Source organism: Heterocephalus glaber, unplaced genomic scaffold (assembly GCF_053883595.1).
Source record: "Heterocephalus glaber isolate CG9 unplaced genomic scaffold, H.glaber_assembly_v1.0 deba00001531, whole genome shotgun sequence".
NCBI classification, from domain to species: domain Eukaryota; kingdom Metazoa; phylum Chordata; class Mammalia; order Rodentia; family Bathyergidae; genus Heterocephalus; species Heterocephalus glaber.
The window spans coordinates 9,799,170-9,806,501 of record NW_028258329.1 but is presented as its reverse complement, the minus strand read 5'-3'; the positions used below and the strand labels follow the sequence as shown (position 1 = coordinate 9,806,501).

The following is a 7,332-nucleotide window of genomic DNA, read 5'->3' as shown; positions in this document are numbered from 1 at the left end:
TGATATATGCCTATTAGATAAAAGGGCCTTCTGGGATGAGAAGATTAGGAAAAAGTGAGTTTAGAAAAATTTCTAAATCTTATGTTTGCAGAGATATGAAAAACATGTAGCCATCATCTGTGTTATTATAAGACAAAATAATCTTAAATAACATCTATGAAGCTTATAATATCAACAAGCTCTGTAAAGATTATTTGCCTAGAACTGCATTGTTTCACTCCAAAAGTAAAATGGAAGCTTTGCAGTTACATTGCATGGAATATCTATTTTTTTCCATTGAACTAAAAAAAGTTATTACAGGATAATTATTTTTCTGTTAGAAGTATACACTATATGAAATTCCCCCCAAATCCTACTGATAACTTTCCATAAACCAACTACATTTCATATTGTTTAGAAAATTAAAACCTGAAAACACAAAAAATAATGTCATGGGTTTTTCTTCTTCCAATTTGTAGTCCCCAAACTACTGCTTGTAAAAATAAACTTTACAACATCTTTGAGAATCCCAAAGAACCTCGGTCAAGATTTTTTTGGCTCAAAAAGAAAGCAGCTTTGATATCAAAAAATTTGGCCTCTCTTGATCAACTCCCAAAAGGGAAAAAATCAGCTAATCTTAGCAAGATGGTAAATTGAAAAGATTCTGTAATCTAAGTGCTCAATCATATTTTAAAATATGATTAAACAGAAGGGACTGGGAAAAAACATAGAAAGTTTCAAAAATAACTCAAAATAGAAAAGTGGAACATTTCTTTAGGAAGCATTTCTGTTTCTAAATTAGAGAGAGAATAGTATCTTACTGAAAAATAGCAGCAACATTTGTAATGGCATGTCCTAGTTAGTTAGTGATAACAATGATGACAAAAAAAGTCCACATAATATATTCTGTTATTGGATCATTTAAAACAATATTAAACATCGGACTTTTGTTGGTCAAGTATTTCAGATGTCACCTTAGAGAACAAGCCAGCTAAATACTGACACGTACACACAGGCACTAACACTCATACAACATGCAACCCCACACACATATATATGCACGCACATATGAACATACAAACACAAAACATGACTGGGCTCTGCTCTGGGTCTTTGATAACTCGGGCATATTGTAAGCCCTAGAAAGAATTTTAATCTACATGGTTTGAAAATAGGGGCCTTTTAAATATGCTGCATACAATTTGTGATGGTCATCTCTAAAATGCTGCTCCTTTATCCTTTTCCATTTGGAATGAATGAGGCTAATTAATTTCAGGCCATACTTGATGAGGTCAGCACCATACGAGGGGTGCGTGCTAGACATTGCTAATCTCTTTCAGCTGAGAGTGATGAATTAAAGATGAAGCATGCCTTTGCAGGCCTAATTTAGAATGTATATCAAAAAACCTACAGCAAATAATACTATACCCTACAACAAAGGAAAACTTGTTCTCTCAGGCTCCCTGAGTTGTGTTGATTTTAAAGACATTTTCAGTCCTATTTGGAATTCCAGCTGTAGATGGATGAACCATATCGAGACTATCAAGCCATCTCTTACCCACATGCCCATGTGGACAAAAAGTGCAATGAAAGGAAAGAAAGAAGAAAGAAAGAAAGAAAGAAAGAAAGAAAGAAAGAAAGAAAGAAAGAAAGAAAGAAAGAAAGAAAGAAAGAAAGAAAGAAAGAAAGAAAGAAAGAAGGAAGGAAGGAAGGAAGGAAGGAAGGAAGGAAGGAGAGGAGGAAGGAAGGGAAAGAAAGAGAGAGAGAAAGAAAGAAAGAAAGAAAGAAAGAAAGAAAGAAAGAAAGAAAGAAAGAAAGAAAGAAAGAAAGAAAGAAAGAAAGAAAGAAAGAAAGAAAGACAAAAACAAAATACAACAGTCAGGGTTTGATCCTTTGTGTCTTAAAATTTCACCACACATTAGGCATTTTTATTTTCTCAGAGATACCAGACTAACAATGATCCCAAATTAGCAGTACCTATAATTCAACTGATGACCACCCGGCTGTCTGGAACATTTCAAAGCAACATGCTAAATGAGGTGGCCTGTTGTTTTTAAAGCAGATATCCTAATGGGCCTTATTAGGTTTTTCCATGTCTATATTTTGAAAGCCAGTACAGATTGACCAGGTAGATAATGCGATACCTTTTATTAAGCCAAGAAAGAAATTGTAATACAGATGCCTCCGGGCCAAAATGTTCTTATGAAAGTTAATGCTAAGCCAACTTCCGAGTTGTGAAAAGGGAGGTACTTGCTGATCTAAACTACAAAGAGAAAAAGAAATTAGTCATAATTTCTCAAAGATGACTATTACAAGTCCCTAAGGGTGGCAAGGAAGGTGGTGTAGCACGAAGACAGAACTGTACTGTGCAAAAAAATGCTTCAGTATATCTAGCAAGAGAAACCTTGACAGGTTATTCGAATGTACTGGAATTTCTAACCGGTGGCAGCGACAGATCCTGACTTTGTATCCCAGTAGCTGTCATTAGAACAAAGCTGCTTCGAATTAGGTCCAATCTACGTGCTGAATCAATCTTTCATCCCTTTGATTGCTTCTGAAAATATTTATATTTCTTAATAATGCACATTTTGTCTTGCAATTTCTAATTAAACCCAGACAGGGTTCCCAAAGCCAGCAATGTATATGGAAGGATGATTTGGGACAGGAAAAGGAAGATAAAAAACTAAACCAAAAAAAAAAAAAAAAAAGTTTTTTTGCCATTGAGAAACTATTAGGGAATATAAATCTAGTAATTTTGGTTATGTAAGCCTCTGAAGGGGGTTGTAATGCATACAGATTGGAATATTATAGTGACCTAGTAGAGATTACCGAATATTCATACTGCGGTATGATTCTTCACTGCAGCTTTGACTATTTGGCTGGTTAGATCTATAGGTTTTATGAAAAATGATGGTAAGAGAGATTCAGGAAATTTTTTCATGTTACTACCAATAATAATCCATACATACTATCACACTATAAAATAGATAATTATAATAGGAACATGACCAGATGATTTGATGTATATTTTTGTTGAAGAAGGAGGATGGTGTAGGGAAGGTATTTTAAGGGGGGAAGATGAGGATTTCTATTTTGGGTCCCAGTAAGAAGGGGTAAAATTTCAATTGTATCACCAATTAGTTGGATGACCCTAAGTCCTTTAACCTCTATAGCCCATGGGGGTTTCTTCTTGCTTTTATCTGGAAAATGAGGTAAAGATTTTCTTTTCTTGAGAACCCTCTTGTTTGAAGTACAGTCAGCACTCTATCAACAAGTTCAGTAAAATGATGGTTGAAAATATGTATATATTTTTAATTGCCTCATACTGTACATATACTGACTACTTTCTTGTAATTATTCCTTAAATAATACAGAACAACTATTTACCTAGTGCTTACACTGTATGCAGTACCGTGAGTACTCTAGAGCTGATTTAATGACTACCAGGGTGTACATAGGTTACATGGAAATACTGCGGTGTTTTATTCAGGGACTTGAGTGAGCATCCTTGGATTCTGGTATCTGGTGGGGATCCTGGAACTCATCCCCATTGGATATTAAGGGACAAATGGATTCAGTGCTCTCTGGAGGCAAGAGAAAGAAAATGGAGATTTTTTAGTGCAGAGTGTCTTCAGTGCCAGTCTCATGGAAATGGGAACTATGCATTCTCCCCTAACTCCGAATGTCACTTGTTTCAACAGAGATGGTTATTGTGTGTCTGTTCCTCTTTTTCCCTCTTGGAGATCATAAGCAAGGAACAGCACCGGAAGGCAATGTTCATTTGGGCCAACTGCCCCAGTTTAGAGATGAGGAAAATAAAGGCCAGGGAGGTTGAGGTCACCTACTTAGTAACTAAGAAAGCCAAAATTTAAACCCAGCTCTTGAGGATGGAGGCATACTTCAGGGATACAACACTCTCCTAGCATAGCTGAAGCCCTGAGTTCGATTCCCAGCACTGCAAAGAATTAACTAATAAATAAACCTAGGTCTCCTTATCTCCAAACCAGGGCAGAGTCTACCACTACACACTGCCTTAGAGCTTGATTGACTTTTATATTCTGAAAACAAGTGAGATTAATTGTGGTCATTTGGTACAATACAAGGCTCCTTGCAATTGGAAACAGTAACAGGATAGGCTTTGAATTCAGACTTCCTGGATTAAAATAACATGTCCCCAGCTTCCTACCCATGTGAAATGTGGGCAAGTTTCTAAGCCTCCTAAGCCTCATTTGGTTTTCCTTTCATTTTTTTCTTAGGTAATGGAAAAAATAGTATCTATCTAAGAGAGTAGTACAGAGCTTAAGTAAAATAACATGTAATGCTCTGCACAGTTCATAGTAAATATTAACTGCAATCAGCATTATTATCTTTTAATTCCCCTTTACAGAATGACCAGAAATGACAAATTTCTAATGGAACTGAGAAAACAGAGCTTCATATTCTAACTGTCCTTCTGTGAGCTCATTGACTTCAGACAACTTTAAGCCTCAGTTTATTAACCAGCAAAATGGGAATTCAAAATATCTGCCTGGCCAAGATTTCAGCAGAAATCAAATAACTCCTGCATGTGATAGCACTATTTAAATAGGTAGAGAACTGTACAAATAGAAGAATTGCTAGTTGTATTAAAATAATATTGTCCCTGAGTTAGAAAGCCTTGAGATACTTAGATGGGTTAACAGATAATACAAAGAGATAATGGCTTTGTTTTCCTTCTCAAATCAATCAATTTAAAAAATGAGACACATTGGGCCAGGGATTTAGCTCAATGGTTCTGCCTCCTGCCTCGAAAGCCCAAGGTCCCGAGTTCAATCCCCAGAACCAAAAACAACCAAAACAAACAAACAAGAAATGAGATACAAAGCAGGCTTGGAGTGTAGCTCAGCCGTAAACTGCATGCCTAAAACAATCGAGGTCCTGGATTCGATCCTAGCACCTTATTCCCCCAAAATAAGATACATGAAGTATCACTGAATTGTAAAAAAGCACGTCCTCAACTATCATTGTCACCCATCTAACCTCTGTTCTACCATTCTACACTTGCAAGTCTCATAATTTTATCTTACCAGAGCATTGGACGACTTATTGAATCATAAAGTTTAAAACAGAAAACTTTCTTTTTTGCCTTCCCAGTAAAGGAGAGAAAAATATAAAGGCAAAAAGAACACATTTTGTGCAATATTAAATGATGACTTTCAGGAAGCCTTTACACCCTCCATAAAATTCTGTCAAACTTTACTATTTGACCAGCTGTCCATTGTACGTGAATTTAAAAACATATTCATTATTGAGATATATTCCCACTTAAGCTAAAAATAAAAGGCATCATGGGACAGGGAATTGTTTTGTGAGTAGGATTATTAAAGAGTTGAGGCTTAAAGGTGTATGTCTATTTTAAAAGGGAATTTTCTGATTGCAGATAACTTCTCAATTTGATTTAGTGTCGAACGATAGTGATGGGGTTGATAAGTGAGCATTCATCGGTAATTCATCTTGTGCTGGTAGAAATTTACAGCGAAGCAGTGCTTTCCCAACAGTGACAAGCCCTATTAATCTTCTTCAGACACATTTCACTAGGTGTCCCCATCTGTACCAAACATCTAAACACTCTGGCATCACTGGAGACTCAAAGCCACCTTCATTTCAAGTTACACTAGTGAAAATGTGATACTAGATCGTACTCCATTTTTTAACCTAATTCTCTCTCTTCATTCAATTAGCCTTTCTTGTCTGGATTTTCTGCTCATGTGTAACATCATTGCCCAGGGAGAGCTCTCAAAGATTTGGTCTCTTAGAGATGCACAATCCCCCTCAAGGTGAGCAACTAACAAATGTTTTTAATGAATTAAAATTGTGTAGATTCCGCTTCTGACAGTCATTGATTGCCCCCTGATTGTGAATGACCTTAGAAAGTAGAATCTACACAAAGAAGCCTGCCTGCACATGGAGAGGACTGGGAAAGAGGGAAAGGATGCCAAGTCCATTTGTAATCATATTGCAAATGCAGTTTATTATTCTGAACTATGATGCTAAATTTTAGTGTAACGGTGCTGGAAAAAGAAGAAGCAATTAGGAGAACAAGGTGGTGGAAAGAACACCCATGTTCAAATAATCATGTGTACCCAACATGGTTGGTCCAGAATGTGAAATCTCTCATATTTCTGCCTCTTCTGGAGGTCCTTCCTTTAAAAGGGGAAATAAAATAATATTTTAAAGGATCAACTATTTCAATTAAGTTGCCTTGTTCTTCACCACCAACAAACTTCCTCTAGCCACATGCAAATTTAGCATAGATGAAGGGGTCAGGGATTTAGCTCAGTGGTTTCATCGCCTGCTACGCAAGCGCAAGGACCTGAGTTCAATCCCCGGTACCAAAAAAAAAAAAAAATTTAGCATAGGTGAAAGTTGTGGAGAGGGTGTTTGATTTTGTATTCCACCCAGGTCTTTTTGGTGCCATGTTCAACCTGATAAGGGGTCTGGTCTTGCAAAGAAAGTGAATTTGAAAATCATTTTTCTGATGCACTTCAGAAATCTTTCAAAAGAAAAAAACTAGCTGACACATTCTTAGTTTGGAAAGGTTAGATACATCTGCATAATGGATGGAATTTTTTAACTTCCCTGACTTTTTTTGCCTTATGACATCTTAGATACAGGTACATGTGTAATGTGTATGTACATATGTGTGTGTGTGTGCACAGCCCTACGTCTCTCTATGTTACTAGGGTGTATGTGTGTGTGTGTGTATATGGAAAAGATACTCATTCTCAAAAATGTCTCCCTCCCTCACAAACTAATTTTTACAATGATCATTTGAGTTTGTTTAGATCTTAATAGCCTTATTGTAGGTGGCAGGCTTAAATGTGCCATATTAATAACTTATTATCCAAGACAAATTAAGTCCTTATGTGTCGAAAGCACTAGGCACTGGATTACCTACAAGACAAGTATTTATTGAATAAATGTTGAGTCCAATTTCATTTTAATGTGACTGACTGTTTCAGCCTCTTAGGCAGAGACAAAAACACTCAAACCTATAACAGTGTTGCAACATTACACCTAACTTGTCTATTTCCATTATAATCTCTTAATTTAGGATGTGGAATGAAGGCCCTTTTCTTGCCTCCTTTCTCTTTCCTTTTTGTTTTTTTCTTTTTTGGTGGTGGTTGTTGTTCTGAAGAGCAAGGGGAGAGATAGAAAAACGGCTGGCATTCAGCCTAAAGAGAAATCATTGAAACAAATTAATCCTATGCCGTTTAAATTGACATGGTAATCCATCATCAGAGAAGGCAACCTCTGAAAGCAATCTAGAATCTGCCCTGCTCTTTCCCTGGCCCTGGAGGCACAAAGACAGAT

General features: G+C 36.5%; 1 protein-coding gene across 33 annotated transcripts in view; it reads right to left on the bottom strand.

Moving 5' to 3' along the window:
- Nucleotides 1-7,332, bottom strand: part of LOC101712748 (uncharacterized) — a 78,135-nt gene that overhangs the window by 57,680 nt on the left and 13,123 nt on the right. The window lies entirely within an intron of this gene.